The sequence below is a fragment of the Sarcophilus harrisii genome, chromosome 1, assembly GCF_902635505.1.
Source record: "Sarcophilus harrisii chromosome 1, mSarHar1.11, whole genome shotgun sequence".
NCBI classification, from domain to species: domain Eukaryota; kingdom Metazoa; phylum Chordata; class Mammalia; order Dasyuromorphia; family Dasyuridae; genus Sarcophilus; species Sarcophilus harrisii.
The window spans coordinates 48,822,561-48,838,843 of record NC_045426.1 but is presented as its reverse complement, the minus strand read 5'-3'; the positions used below and the strand labels follow the sequence as shown (position 1 = coordinate 48,838,843).

General features: G+C 37.6%; 1 pseudogene; it reads left to right on the top strand.

Annotated features, from left to right (window-relative positions):
• LOC111719443 overlaps positions 1-15,272 on the top strand; it is a 52,037-nt pseudogene extending 36,765 nt beyond the window's left edge.
• The last annotated feature ends 1,011 nt before the right edge of the window (positions 15,273-16,283 follow it).

The following is a 16,283-nucleotide window of genomic DNA, read 5'->3' as shown; positions in this document are numbered from 1 at the left end:
CTTTTGTGGCTTCTCCTTCTTTGCAGATGACTGGGCAAAATTGAGGTCTGCTGCTTTTTGCAATAGGTCATAGGACAGACACAGGACAAAATGTACCAGCAGAGACTATAGCAGGAGGGAGTTCTCTGAGTGGGAATCCGAACACAAGTCCGAGGGTTGGTTTTTGGAAGCTACTGAAGTGTGGAAGCTAGTGGGGAAGGAATACTGAGAAAGTTCAGTAAAGTTTAATTTTCTCCATTGTTAATTTATAAGGCTTTTATCTTGTTGGGTCTCTTGCTTCTTGTCATGTGATCATACCTTTATTCTATCTGGGATGCAGAATACTTCCTCTTCTTCCTACTCCTCATCCTTCTAGTCCTCCTTTTCCTCCTCTTCCTCCTCTTGTTGTTTCTTCTTCCTCCTCTTCCCCTCTTCCTCCTCCTCCTCCTCCTCCTCCTCCTTCTCCTCCTCCTCCTCCTCCTCCACCTCCTTCTCCTCCTCCTCCTTCTCCTCCTCCTCCTCCTCCTCCTCCTCCTCCCTCCTCCTCCTCCTCCTCCTCCTACTCCTCCTCCTACTCCTCCTTTTCCTCCTCCTCCTCCTTCTCTTCTTCCTCCTTCTACTTTTTTCTCTTCCTCCTCCTTCCCTCTTCCTCCTCCTCCTTTTCCTTTTAGACCTAGAGGAGAATATAGAAAATGACTAGTCCTCCATCTTGTTGGTCATGTGATTTGGAAAGATACATCGTTCTAAAAAACTCTAGCTTCCTTTGTCCTCTCAGGCATAAACTACCTTTCACCTTCACCATTCTAGGCTTGCAGTTGAGAGTTGTCTTACTTCCCTTAGACACATTCTGTTTTCCCTCCCAAACTATTTTGAGTCTAAAATAGCAGGAGACAGGTGGGTCATAATATTCTCAATATTCTTTGTCTATTGGGTTTATTTATATATTATTATGGTTGAATCAACTGAGGGTGAGGATGGAGTGGAGTATACCTCTATTTCCTGAAATCCCAGAGTGAGCTGGTGAAACCTTCATGGGGCTATACATATCTGTGATTCTTATGAAGACTTCTAAGATGTGCTGAAGTCTGCTTAGGACCCAGCAAGGGACACATGGAGACAGAGGTACCACAGGAAATGACTGTTAATAACCCATTCTTGGGATACTTCCTGTGTAAGTCAAATAATTCACATAAAAAGGGGTGACATATAATTGGCAGAGAGAAAGCCATTCACACTTCCTAGAAGTCTTGAGGTGGTGATTGCAGAGTGAAGTAGGTGGCTTTGACTAGAATGATTTTTTCCCCCAGTGCCTCTCTACTCTCTCCCTCTGCCCATCAACACTGGAGACTGTTAGAATTATGAGAGACCAGAAAATGACATCAACAACAGCCTTTATACACATATATAAGACACATAGAATCTTAAAGTTTTCAGACTGCTTTTTCTGCATCTTATTTATGTCTCATAACAACCTTGTGAATCTGACCTTATACAGATTTGAAAATTCAAGTCAAATTTATTTTGTACTCAAAAGGAAAGCAAGCTGTATGTAACGGAAACTTGCAGTTTTATGTACAAACCTCTTTTTCTGTTCTACACCAAATGTAGAAATGCCAATTTTATTTTGATGTTTGTTGTTTGAAATAAAAATAAATTATAAAAAAGGAGTTATATATTTTAGTTATTATTGTCTTCATTTTAGGTAACGTGGGCTAAGTCCAGAGGTGTGGCCATGGAAACCCTGGAGAAGCCAGGTATCAGTCACTGATTGGGCAATTTACCCAGAATCCCCCAGATTTTGATGCTCTGATCCTTGATCTTGATCTTTGGATTCCTGGAAAGAGGAAAGAGAAGGCACCAGTTGTGAGACAGTTTTCATGGGGAGTTAAGGCTGATGCCAAAATGTGCTGAACAATAACCAGGTAAAGGGAAGAGTGGAGACTTAGACTTTAGTTGATGTGTTGCAGACTCAGGAATAAGCTAGGAGAAGAAGAAATAGTGAATTGTTGCCTGTAGGGTTTTGAAGGAACTTATCCAGCTCAGAAAATTTTTCCTCTTCTATTTCTACTTAGGGGAGAGCAAATCCCTTTATTAGTCAAACCTCCAAATGTTAACTTTCCCCCTTTTTTCTCTTCCATTTGCCTTGATGGTACAATAGAAAAAGAAATTAATCTGGAGCTAGATCTGAGTTCAAATGGGAAGCTATAGAACTGACCCAGTTATGAGCTTATGAACTTATGAACTGAGTAATCTTGGAGAAGTCCCTTTGTGTCCTTGGTCCTGGTTCCTCATCCATAAAATGAGAGGATGGATGTGCTAATTCTGAGTCCCTTCTGTTTGCTTAGGATCCTTAGCTACCAGCAGATGGGGAAGGGGAGGATGAGCTTCAGTTTCTCCAATGATTTCACTGTCATGTCTGGTTATCTAAAGTGTATATGCTAATTTTATGGCCATTAGTATTGATACTGATGATTTTTGTACATGCAGTTTGAATGAGAATGTAGATGTTCTCCCTTAGAGAGGCAGCTGCATCTATGGCTGAATCCAAGGTATGCTCAGAAGCATCCCTTGTTCCAAAAAACCTTTCAATAGCTCTTGAACTTCTACCATTAGAAAGTCATTCTTTTGGGTTATTGGAAGGAACAAGACAGATAGGGGTACAATGGATAGAACACTGGTCTTACAATGAGGAATACCTGAGTTCACATTTAGCCTCAAATTCTTACTGACTGTGACTGAGGAAAAACATTTAAGCCCTCCCTGCCTCAGTTTTTACAAATGTAAAATGAGACAAATAATAGCACCTACCTCCCAGAGTTGTTACAAGGAACAAGTTAGATAGTTTTTGTAATGCTTCTGGCTAGTAGATGATTAATAAGTGCTTGTTCCCTTCCCCTTAAATATTGTCTTTTCAAAATGCAGCCATTTTCTGATAAGGGAAACCTTTCAGACTCTAATAAGCCCAAGTAAAGTGATGAGGGCCATAGATTTAGAGCAGGAAGGGACCTGAAAGATTTTCTAGACTAGTGATTTCTTTTTACAGATGAGAAAACTGAGGCCCAGGGAAGTGATTTGATTAAGATTATGTGTTTTGTAAGCAGTAGATCTGTAAACAAGAATGAGTTTATCATTTTCCTTTTTTCAGTCACCAGACAGGGAGATATGAGAGTAGAGGAAATAGGGAAATCTCATAGAAAAAATAGATGTTGGTGGGATATGGAGCTAAAAACAAATAGCTCTGTAAATATATATATATATATATATATATATATATATATATACACACACACACACACACACACACACACACACACACATGCGTGTGTGTATGTGTGTGTGTGTGAGAGAGAGAAAAAGAGAGAGACAGACACACAGAGAGAGACACACAGAGAGAGATAGATAGACAGACAGACAGACAGACAGACAGAGGGGAGGAGAGAGACAGCTTAGGTAGTACACTGAATAGAGTTTCAGGGCTGGAGTCAGGAAGTCCTGAGTTGAAATTCTGCTGCAGATGCTTACTAGGTGGATGATCCTGGGTAAGTCATTCAATATCAGTGCACCTCACCTTCCTCATTTATAAAATGGGGATTTTAATAATTGTAACTAGCTCATGGAGTTGTCATGAATACAACACAAGTAAAGTGCTTTGTAAATCTTAAAGCTCTAGATGAATACTATCGATGATGATGATGAGGATGATGATAATAATGATGGTGATGGTGATGGTGATGGTGATGATGATGATAATGATAATGATGGTATAGCTGGTATAACTCAGTCTCACATTGCAAGATTCCTGGCTATCTTCAGGAGGCACTGATATAACTTGGAATTACTGGTCTGGCTCTACAATTCACTTGCTGGATGCCATGAAGTCATCATGATCTCTCTGGAACTCAGTTTCCTTATTTGTAAAAAAAAAAAAAAAAAGAGGGTTGGACTAGATGATGCTAGGTCCCATATGAGTAAATCTGGATTTCTCTTTGGATTCAGATCTCTCATAAAATGGGTCTTGTTAACATGTTAACAAGGACTTCATGAACTTTTTTCTTTTAGTTTTAAAAACTTTATTCAGTATAATTGGTTTCCTTTGCAATTCCATGTATTATTTTTTGGTGAAGTAATTGGGGTTAAGTGACTTGCCCAGAGTCACACAGCTAGTAAGTCTGAAATGTCTGAAGCTGGATTTGAATTCATGTCCTCCTGATTACAGGACTGATGTTCTATCCACTGTACACTTAGCTATATACATAAAAATATGGGTTTTTAATTTAAATACATTTAAATACATTCTTAGGACTCAGACTTTACTACATTACCTTTGAGGTCTTCTATGTCATTACCCTATGAGGTCCTCTAATGGTTAAGAACCCCTGGTATTAGCAGATCTTGGAGGTTCTTTCCTACCACCATGCACTGATCTGTCACTAAGCTATATATGCCCTCTGGCTGAGACTCATATTTTCTCCATAAGTGGTTGAACAGTCATGGGAAGGCTACAACTGGAGTCTGAGAGATGTGTGTAATTGCTTGATGTAATGGAACCAATTGGGAGGCACTTCTGACTCAGGAAACAGACATAAATCAGTGTTCTTTGCAAATGGAAGGCAGGAAGGGTTCATTTTTCAGATTAGCCATTGTTCCCTATGCCCTGATGTTTGACATCCCTCCCATTGGTCATCCAAATACCCCCTCCTCCCTGCATTTGTGAATAATCCCATTCCATTGGGTCCCTTCAGGAGCAAAGAGGGTCATAAAGGACAGACCTTATTGCCATTGCCTTGGCAGCTCCTCTGGGTGGGTTGAGTAGCTCCCTGGAACTCGCTCCCCAACTCAAGAGGTCTTTCTTTCTTTGGGAAAATATCAGATTATGAGAGAGGCATTTCACTGCGGAAATGGCAAGACTAAAAAGGCATTTCAAGCAAGAAAATGTTCTCCTGCCATGCTAAGAGCCACAATGATTTTCAACCTTTCTGGAAAGTGGATCTGAGCTCCAAGGAAAATAAGCACTTCTCCCCAAGCAGAGTGTATGTGTGCATGCATATGTATATGTGTATGTTTATGTGTGTTGTGTTGTGTTGTCCTTGTGTGTGTGTAGTTATTTAGGCAGGTACGTGGTTTAATAGAGTGTTGAACTTGGAATCAGGAAAGACCAAATTTAAATCTTGCCTCAGTTTTTTTCCTAGGGAAAATTAGTAAACCTCAATCAGCCTGAAGTTCTTCTGTAAAATGGGGTTGATAATGATACCTATTTCAGAAAGTTTTTGTGATGATCAAATAATATAACATATGGAGTATAGGACTTAAGCTGCATCCTGATCCTGCCACCTTGTATTTTCTGGTTTATTGTTGAGTGGGGGAGGGAAGAGGGAACCAGTATGTGTGCTGACTGGTTTTGATGCTTATATTTTCCATCCTTAAGAGGAAGGTTGTGGGATGGAAGAACTCGTAACCTTCTTCCTTCATACTTCTCTTATCCCTTTGAGTTTCAGCTGTCTCTCTTCCCTCCCCAGTCAATATCATTGACCTCATCAATTACTTCTCATCAGTGTCAGGAATTCCTCATTAAGAGGCCATTGAGGGAAGCTAGGTGGCACAGTGTATAGAGCACCAGTCCCCAAATTAGGAGGATCTGAGTTCAAATCTGATCTCAAACACTTAACACTTCCTGGCTGTGTGACCCTGGGCACGTAATTTAATCCCAATTGCCTCAGCAAAAAAAAAAAGAAAAAGAAAAAGAAAAAAAAGAGGTCATTGAGCAGTATCACCAATCACCCTCATCAGTGATTCCCTAGGTAGTACCAGTAGCCCATCAGTAACACTCATCAAGAACACCCAATCTATTAATCAGCATCAGGGACTTCTATTAGCAATAGCCAATGCCATGGAATCTTTGAGTAAAAAACTTCTTTTGCCCTCAGTTTCTTCATCAATAAAAAGAAAGTCTTTTTAATACTTAAGGCACTGTGGATGGGATTAAGTTGGTTGGTTCTCCAAAAGGACCAAAATGTCATCACTATGTTAGAGTCGAGTTACAATGTGTCTGACTGTCTGATCAGACCAATATGAGCTCGAAATGCTCTGCCACAGGTCAAACACTAACAGTCCATATGAACATTTGGGGTGGCTTCTCTAATTTTGTGCACTGATTAAGTGATAATCAGAAGATATCATTGGTGTCAAAATGGCATTGAAGAAGGGGAAATTGAAGTGACCACATAGGCCAGTGGAAACAAACAAACCCTTTGATGGGACATGGGAGACCTGATTTTCTTCTTTGGAATTTCTTCATAGCTGTTGGAAAATCACTTAAGAGTGATAATTCTTGTGTTGCCACATCTTGGGTGTATGGTGATGCCTTTCTTTAACTTGACAAACTTGTTAGGATGAAATAAATGGATGTGAGAACAAAATTTGAGAAGTTAGGATATTCAATATAGTTTTCAGTTCTATAGAGATTTATAGTAGCCAACCAAGAATCAGAGAGTTTATTAAGGACCTGCTATGGATAAGGCTTTGCCCTTGGTGCTGGAGATATGAAGATTAGAAAATAGGAAATTTTCATGGGAGTGTATTGGGAGTATATGATAAGCACACAGAAAGATGACATAAGGCAGGGTTGGTTGGAAAAATATATTTAGGTTTAGGTACAAGATTATTTTCCTTTGATTTTCTCTTGCCTGTGAGTCCAAGGTAAGATCAATGTGTTTGAAATCAATACATTTCAGTGATCTTTTGGAGTCTCAGAGATGTTTGTCTTCTGGCACACTGGAATTCATACCCTAATGAATATTGTCCAATTCTGGGTAAGAGACTGAATTGGTAGATTCTCTTTTCCTAGAAGACAAATGCAGATATGTACAACTAATATATTGCATCATTCTCATTTATTTCTGCACTCAGATTAATGCACCATGGGATTTATGATCTGAAAAAGACTTTACTATTATTGTCCAATCGAACATATTTATTTTATTTAGGAGAAAACCAGAATAGTATAATGAGCAAAAGATTTGGAATGAGAACTGATCCCCATATTCATTACCCTGTATGATCTTGAGCAAAACCTTTAATTTCCCTGAATTTCAATTTTTAAAGTATAAAACAAAGAACTTGGACAAGATGGTCTGTTCTAATTTTATTAGTCTACAAGGCATAAATGAATTAAGTATCTTGTACAAGATCACTCAGGTAGTAGGTGGTAGTTTCAAAGTTTGAACCCAAGACCCTCAATTCCAAATATAGTGCTGTCCTAGCTCTTTAAGGGGTTCAACATTTTTACAAACTCACTTGGTTTCCTGGAAATACATTAGATACATTCACTCTTGTAGGCAATGTTAACACAAGCAAACTTGTTTAGAAAAGAATGAACAGTCGAATGTAGCTAGTTGTTAGATAATTGAGTAGCAGATTCTACTCCTTGCTTTCTCCCAGTCCCATCCTTGACTGGCAGATTGGGGTTTCTCAGAAGGATGGATACTATAACTACTTTTATATTTTTCTAGGGATAACCCTATTGAGTGATTACATTCCTGATCTTAAAATTCCTGAACCCGACCTCTATATTTCCTCTTAACAAATCAGCCAGTGACACAATTAACTCTTTAACAAAGGCAATTACTTAAGCTGCAAGCAATAATTATATATTTCACTAATAAACTTGGGGTACACTCTCTCATCAATGCAGGATATCCAGGGAGAGAAGTGAGCATGATATAATGAATATGCATGGTCAAGGAAAGTCAGAACTATAGAATTCTGCACCTCAATATCCTTTCTTTTTTTTAAATTCATTTATTTTAATACACATTGCTTTATGAATCATATTGGGAGAGAAAAATCAGAGCAAAAGGGAAAAACCATGGGAGAGAGAGCAAAACAGAAAAAAGTGAACATAGTGTGTGTAGTAATTTACATTCAATCCCCATAGTTCTTTTTCTGGAGGTAGATGGCATTTTTTTTGTTCAAAATCTTATTGGGATTGCTTTGGATCACTGGACCACTGAGAAAAAAAACAAGTCTTTCATTGTTGATCATCATGAAATCTTTTTTTAAATTTTTATTTTTTTCCTTGTTTTTTATTAATTAATTAATTACTTCATTTAATAGCCTTTTATTTACAGGTTATATGCATGGGTAACTTTACAGCATTAACAATTGCCAAACCTCTTGTTCCAATTTTTCACCTCTTACCCCCCATCCCCTCCCCCAGATGGCAGGATGACCAGTAGATGTTAAATATATTAAAATATAAATTAGATACACAATAAGTATACATGACCAAACCATTATTTTGCTGTACAAAAAGAATCAGATTCTGAAATATTGTACAATTAGCTTGTGAAGGAAATCCAAAATGCAGGTGGGCATAAATATAGGGATTGGGAATTCAATGTAATGGTTTTTAGTCATCACCCAGAGTTCTTTCTCTGGGCATAGCTGGTTCAGTTCATTACTACTCCATTGGAAATGATTTGGTTGATCTCGTTGCTGAGGATGGCCAGGTCCATCAAAACTGGTCATCATATAGTATTGTTGTTGAAGTATATAATGATCTCCTGGTCCTGCTCATTTCACTCAGCATCAGTTCGTGTAAGTCTCTCCAGGCCTTTCTGAAATCATCCTGTTGGTCATTTCTTACAGAACAGTAATATTCCATAATATTCATATACCACAATTTATTCAGCCATTCTCCAACTGATGGACATCCATTCAGTTTCCAGTTTCTAGCCACTACAAAAAGGGCTGCCACAAACATTCGTGCACATACAGGTCCCTTTCCCTTCTTTATAATCTCTTTGGGATATAATCCCAGTAGTAACACTGCTGGATCAAAGGGTATGCACAGTTTGATAACTTTTTGAGCATAGTTCCAAACTACTCTCCAAAATGGTTGGATTCGTTCACAACTCCACCAACAATGCATCAATGTCCCAGTTTTCCCGCATCCCCTCCAACAATCATCATTATTTTTTCCTGTCATCTTAGCCAATCTGACAGGTGTGTAGTGGTATCTTAGAGTTGTCTTAATTTGCATTTCTCTGATTAATAATGACTTGGAGCATCTTTTCATATGACTAGAAATAGTTTCAATTTCTTCATCTGATCATCATGAATTCTTGCCATTATTGTGTACAATGTATTCCTGGTTCTGCTTGTTTCATTCAGCATCAGTTCCTATATATCTTTCCAGGTCTTTCTAAAATCAGCTTGTTCATTATTTTTAATAGAATAATAATATTCCATTATCTTCATATAAAATAATTTGTTCAGCTATTCCCCAGTTGATGAGCATCTACTCATTTTCCAATTCTTTGCTACCCCAAAAAGAGCTACTAAAAACATTTTTGCAAATGTGGGTCCTTTTCCTCCTTTACAATTTCCTTGGAATACAGATTGCAAAATGGCACTGCCGGGTCAAAGGGTATGCACAGTCCTATAGTCCTTTGGGTATAGTTCCAAATTGATCTCCAGAATGGTTGGATCATTTCACAATTCCACCAACAATGCATTAGTGTCCTTTCTTTCTTAAAGTCTGTGCTCAAGAAATTCATGATGGGCATGATTTCTTTGTTTGACAGGTGTATGTATTACATATATATTCTTATTACAAGACTGCCATTCTGCTGGTCTGAACTGTTAGATCTCACTATTCTGCTGTATGGGAGACGTAGCCACTCCTTTGCTAAATCCTCTTGATGCTGGAATATTGTTATTCTTTTTCAGAAAGGACAGAAACCATTAATCAGGGATTCTCAGAACCTTTAAAAATTTTGATGCCTTGGCTGATGGTCTGAAGATTTCTACTTCCTAGGCAAAAGGTGTAGAGAGTTATAGGCTTTCATCAGCTGCCTAATCTTGTCAGCAAGCTGCAGTACATAAAAGTATTGCTTCATTTCTATATAATGCTTGGTTTTTTTTCTTAGATGCACTTTCCTACTTTAAAACTTGGTCACCTTAGTGATGATTCTTTCCCTCTAAGTTATGGTGATTAATCACTACACCTACCACATTATTTTATCTTCAGGATAAGCCATAAACAGACAATGTACATTTGTCCAATAATTATAAAATAAGTATAAAATAGTTCAGTTATTAATTCAGAATTTCTCCATTGTTTATATGCAAATGAGCAGTTGGGAAATCAAGTACAAAGGTACTTACTCTGGATGAATTTACTTTCTCACTGGCTGTCTTATTTATTATTATCATTATTTTTTTAAATATGAAAGGCTCACATTTGTCACTGTTCTACTTTCAATGTGCAGAATTACAAAAATCTGAAAAGAGCCTTAAAAAACAAAAGCAAAAAACAACCGCCCCCCAAATAGTTAACTGAATTTACATAACTAGTTAATAACTAATTTGGTTAGTAACCAGATGAGTTGATATTGTCTAACCTGCTCTGATTGTGCAGACACACCCTAAATGCATCCGGATATAATTTGGTTAGATCAGACTCCCTTCACCTAGAAGAAGAGGGATGTAGAGACATAAACAGCTAGTGTAATGGAGGAACATCCATGACTATGACTATAGACCCTGACTCCAAAGGAATTCTTCTAACCTTTAGCTAGTCTTTAACTCTATCTGCTTAGATAAAGTACATTTATAAATTTATCAAGCTGCTTTTTTGTAAGTGCAAAACCACACAGCTCCATGCTTCTGTAGGCCACTTAAAAATGAAGGGGTGCTTACATCAAATTGGGTACTTGGGATGAAATTATGGTATATCTTCAATTCCCTATCCAGGCCCAGGAAGTGTCCCAGGTGGAAGTAAATTTGGATATGCACATTTTGTATCCTCCTATTTTGTGTAACTAGACTGGCCAGTAAGATCAATTCTTTGGAGCAAACAATTCTCAAAATGTGATAGAAGGAACCCTGGGAGACCCTGAGATCCTTTCTTGAAAGGAAATTATTTGAATAGGAATATTACAATATCTTAAGTCCTCATGTGATAAGTATCAATAGTTATAACCAATTGAAACAAAAATTCTTGGGATCCTCACTAATTTTTAAGAATCTGGGTTTTATGACAAAAAGTTTGAGAAGTGCTATCTTGGAGTACTTATAGATATTTCTTCTCTAATTCTAGTCTACTGTACTGTGTACAGCTTCCTGCTATATATGACTGAGGGACTTGTTCTGAGTGATGATGAAGAGCTTGGTCAAGCCTGCATTGTCTATTTGTTTCATTGGCTATTGTTAGTCTTCTCCCTGTATGAACTGATATATTGGGACTGACTATCAAGGCACCTATACTATACTATACTATACTATACTATACTATACTATACCATACTATACTATACTAAACCTATGGATCAACTTTCCATATGAATCAACCTAGTGACATTTCCTCATAAAGAACAGAAAAACAGGGTTTACAATGGACAGCTTAACTGATTTTTTGACTATATATAAGTTACAGACTACTTAATGGATCATCACGGGGACTTGATCCTCAGTCTCTTTTATTTTTTTCCTCAGTTCAGACAACATGTTTTTTTTTGTTGCACCTTGCAGAAACGCCGTTTTCAATTTAGGCTCTGTTTTATTCTCTGAGTCTTCAACTCCACCCCATGGGGCCTTCATTGGATTTCCACCATCACTTACTTGACTCTAAAATTCTTCCTCATTCTTTCTCATTTGTTCTCCATCAGGACTTCCACACAAACATAGTCTGATTCATCTTTCTCTCTCTCTCTTTTTTTTTTTTTTTCAAATTTAGCAAATTTCTGAAAATCCTTTCAGCTATTCCAAAGAAAAGGAGCCAGGAATTCATAATAAGACTGTTGTCTGTTTTCATGGTGGAAAAGCTCTTAGATGAGAATTGGTATACTAAGGACAAATTAAAACAAGAAAAACAAAGAAGAGCTAGAGAAGAAAACCAGATATTTAGAGCTGACCCATTAGGGGTCAGTTAATGCAACTTTTTTATTTCGCAGATCAGGAAGCAGAAGTCCAGAAAGGGCAGCTTCATGGAAATGAATGCATAGCCTTCTAAATGGTAACTTTGAAATATGTACTACTCATTAGTATGATAAAATCAAGTTTTCTTAAAAACACATTAAAATATCTTTTATTTACACCATGTATCATGACCTCACTAGGTTACCCACAGAACTCACACTCTATAGTTGAATGGGTAGATTGAGTGCCTTAGGTTCAAGATAGAATGTGCTTCTGCCATTATAAAACAAGTAGCTCACAAATAGCCATTGTCATTGTCAATAAGCATTTACTATGTGTTATGCAATGAGCTAAATCCTGGGAATACAAAGAAAGGCAAAGATAGTCCCTGCAATAAGGAGCTCATCTTCTCTGGGGCGAAACAACATACGAATAACTGTGCAAATGGTAGAGGGAACCAAGGTGGCTCCATTGGAAGCAGAAAGTCCATTGAACTCTGCTTCCTTCTCTTCCAATTCTTCACAATAGTTCTAGACAAAACACTGGGTTGGGTCTTTATTAGGAAATCCAAGAAAAAATCAGAATGAAAAAAATTTCTAGCTCAGGGAAACAAATAGAGACATCTGTGAGTTAGTACTCAGGACAGGATTTATCCAGACGCCTACCACCTTGAAAATGCCAATGAAAGGAAAGTCTGTATTCCAGAACAAGAAGATGTCTTAGATCCAGCACAAAGAAGCCTAAACTCATGTTTTCTGCCACCTTCTATTACTCACTAACCAGTTAAAAAGCACAGACACACGGTTTATTGAGTGGGAACCTATACCTAGATATGTTGTTCCCAGGTGAGGAGTGGTCACATACTCTAGCTGTACCTTTAAGCAAGAAACAAATTCAAGAAGCAAGTTGCTATATGATTCAAACCCCAGGATCAGAATGGGGTCCCAGCTCTGGATTCAATTCTAGTCTGAAACCTGCAGAGAAATAACAGGCAAGGAATATGGAACAAAAGGAAACCTCCAGTTCTGTCATTCTGAATCACTTTTCAGGTTGCTGATAGTAGCTGAGTCTAGCAACAATATACTGTAACTCCAACCAGGGCAAGCCCACAGACATGTGGCTCGGATATAAACCCATATCAGGAACTTAGAGAGTTCAAATTGAGGCTGTTGGCTGGGGGGAGCTCAATAATACTTTCCCCTGGATCATACCACTGAAAGCTTACATGCCCTCAGATTCAGCCATTCCTGAGATTCTGGAATAGTATAATATTCACTACCTTAATAAAGCAGTAGCAAGGTTTGCTCACACATGAACTCCAGAAGTGCATGAACTACTTAGAACCCAACGCCAATACAAAGACCAAAGTCAGAAAATAGATTGGAAGAATGAGCAAGCAAAAAAGAATTCCACAATAAAGAGCTATTATGATGTTGGGGACATTCAAGCTACAAACCTGGGAGAAGTTAATGACACCAAAATATATACAAGAATAACCTCAGTCTCCCCATTCTCCACTCCCCATAGCTAGAAAATTAGTTCGGTTAAAAGAATCTTTGGAAAAGATAAAGCAAGAGTTTAAAATAAAATAAAATTTTTTTTATAAATGTAATAAAAATGCTACTAGAGAAAAAAATTGGAAAAAAATGAAGACTATTGGAAAGGGAATAACAACTTGACATAAGAGATACAAAATCTTGATCAAGGAACAAATTCCTTGAAAATTAGAATAAATTGAGTAGAAAATAACTCTGTGAGACAACAAAGACTATTAAAACAAAGTGAAAAGACTGAAGAAACAGAAAAAATATAGGTTATCTTATAGCAAAAAGTATTGACTTAGAAAACAGATCAAGAAGACACAATTTGAAAATCAATGGAATACTCAAAAGCCATGACCACAAAAAAACATCATATTCAAAGAAATCTCAAAAGAAAATTATTCAGATTTCATAGAACCCGAGGACAAAATAGAAATAGAAAGAATTCACTGGTTACCTCCTGAAAGAAATCCCCAAATGAAAATTTCCAGGAATATAATAATCCAATACTAATGCACTACTGCTCCTCAGGGCTTCTGTTCTTTTGGGATCACAACGATATTGTTCCTCTAGATCCTAATCCCTTGTGCTGATGAAAAGTGCTCCTCCTTGTCCCTGAATTGTGACCTGGAAGTAGGTATAGGCAATGGACTTGCCAAAGAGCATCTGGTCTTGTGTTTAGTGCTAGCACAAAAGTATTCTGTAGTCTCTTTCTGACCAGTTGCCATGTCCCCTTCCTGTCTCTGGTTTGAGAGCTCCTGAAGCTGTTGCAGCTTCTGCCAATGTCACCACTTGTCACTGACCATGCATCCACATGGGTTCTGGGTCAATATCCAACCCTGTGTTACAGATTTCTCTCTTTGATTTCCTAAATTGTATTGGATTAGAAGAATGTCTCAACTTGGCATTTTATTGACTCTCGTCCTCCAGAATTGAGGATTATTTTAAAATTATTTGGAAGGGAATATTTGGAGAACTCAGCTAAGTGCATCTTTTGGCTCTCTTTAGATTTTTGTAGATTGAAAAAAAGTTAATTTAACAAAGTAAAAAATAAGTTTAACCAAACAATAATAACAAAAGCAACTATGGACATAGAAGACATAGGGTAAATTGGAGGTAATCTCAAAGCAAAAGTCTGACATTAAAAGGGACTAGAAAAGCCTTCTTATAAAAAGTCAGATTTAGGTTGAAACTTGAAGGAAAATAGGGACTGCAGGAGGCAAATGTAAGAAGGAAGAGTATTTTATGCATGAGAAACAGCCAATGAAAATACATAGAGTAGGAAATTTTCACAGGCACATTAAGGAAGTTGCACAATATTAGAAGCATTGAGCCTCTGTTGTAGCATGACAAAAAAGATTCCTTAATGAAGATTGCCAAGAAGGGCTTAGGCTTAATATTGAAACAGAATTTTCTGGAAGAGCTTTGAGACTTGTGGACTTATGACTTATCCCAATTCCTTTTTATCTTTTCTGTGGTAAATAGGAGGAAGAGCAAATTGAAAGATATCAGAAGTTCCTGGAAATTTTCTTCAGCAAGAACAAGGTTTGATGGTAGCTTTGGGCTATGGTCCAAGTGATGAATATAATAAGGACAACCTTTAGAAAGTCAGCAAGAAGCTGAGAGATGAGGTCAGTCTCTGGTTTACCAACAGGACCAAGAAGGAAGTAAATGAGTGGCTCAATAAATACAGAGAAATGGACTGTGTTTGGCCTGATGACAAAGCAGAATTAACTGTCAGCCTAGAGGTTGCTAGGTCTGCTTGGTGCCCTCAAGAAAGATATGGTGACACTGATTTCTGACTACAAGATTTATAAAGATAGAGAATGCTAACTACTATGTACTAATGGACTGACCTTCAATAAGAAACCAGTTCACAGTATGAGCTCAAAGTAAAGGAAAGGCCTCTTCTTTAACTTGAGACTCCACTTTCCCCTAAATATACACAATGTCAATGGAACCAGAGATGCCTAGAGAATATACTATAGGTAGTATATTCTCTACACATCACCCACTCCTGTTACTTTGAGGATCAAATATGAAATTGGTCTTTTTTTTGGCTTTTCTTAATAACCCTGGCCACTTTCTACCTTTCTATTATTCCTACACTTTATGCACACTACAATCCAGCTTTGTGGCCCATTTCCAGGTTCTCAGATATTATTCTCCAATTCCTATTTTTATGTCTATGTACTTGACTGTCCCATATAACTCATATATAATTATTAGTTCTGTAGGCCCATGAATTGGGGACAGGAGAAAGAAAAGAAGATAAAGAGTTACATCTCCATCCTTTCTTTTAAGAATTTCTTCAAGAAGCAGAAGTTGCCTGAATGAGTTGATCATTTCCATGGTTGTTTTTCAGTTTCTTTTTCTTTTTTTGAAGCACTTGTCTTGTTGTCTTTTAGAGATAAAGCTGTTTCTCAGAATTCAATTACCCGCTGAGTCACTGTGTTTTCCATGTGACTCCATGCCTACAGCAGTAATCCATCCGATGGTACCCTAACTGGCAACCAGGCAACCTTAACTTGCAGGCTCAGGCACTTGCCTTATTTCCAAATATGACTCATTGTTGAAAACTGATTTAGGCCCTGATGGCCTAATGGAGATCCTAATCACTTCCATTGATTCTCTAAAATCTTTAAGTCCCATACCATTCTGATCTGGTGATTCAGGTCTTTTAAAAAGTGATTTAGAACATTCCAGGCTTGTTCTAATCTAATGACCTTCCAAGCAATGATGGAGGTTAAAACCCATCCCTTCCACCCCTTTTGATGTTGTTGGATATTAGCTTCCCCTTGAAAAAGACTAGTAGCTATTGTACTTTAAACCTATCCTTCTGTC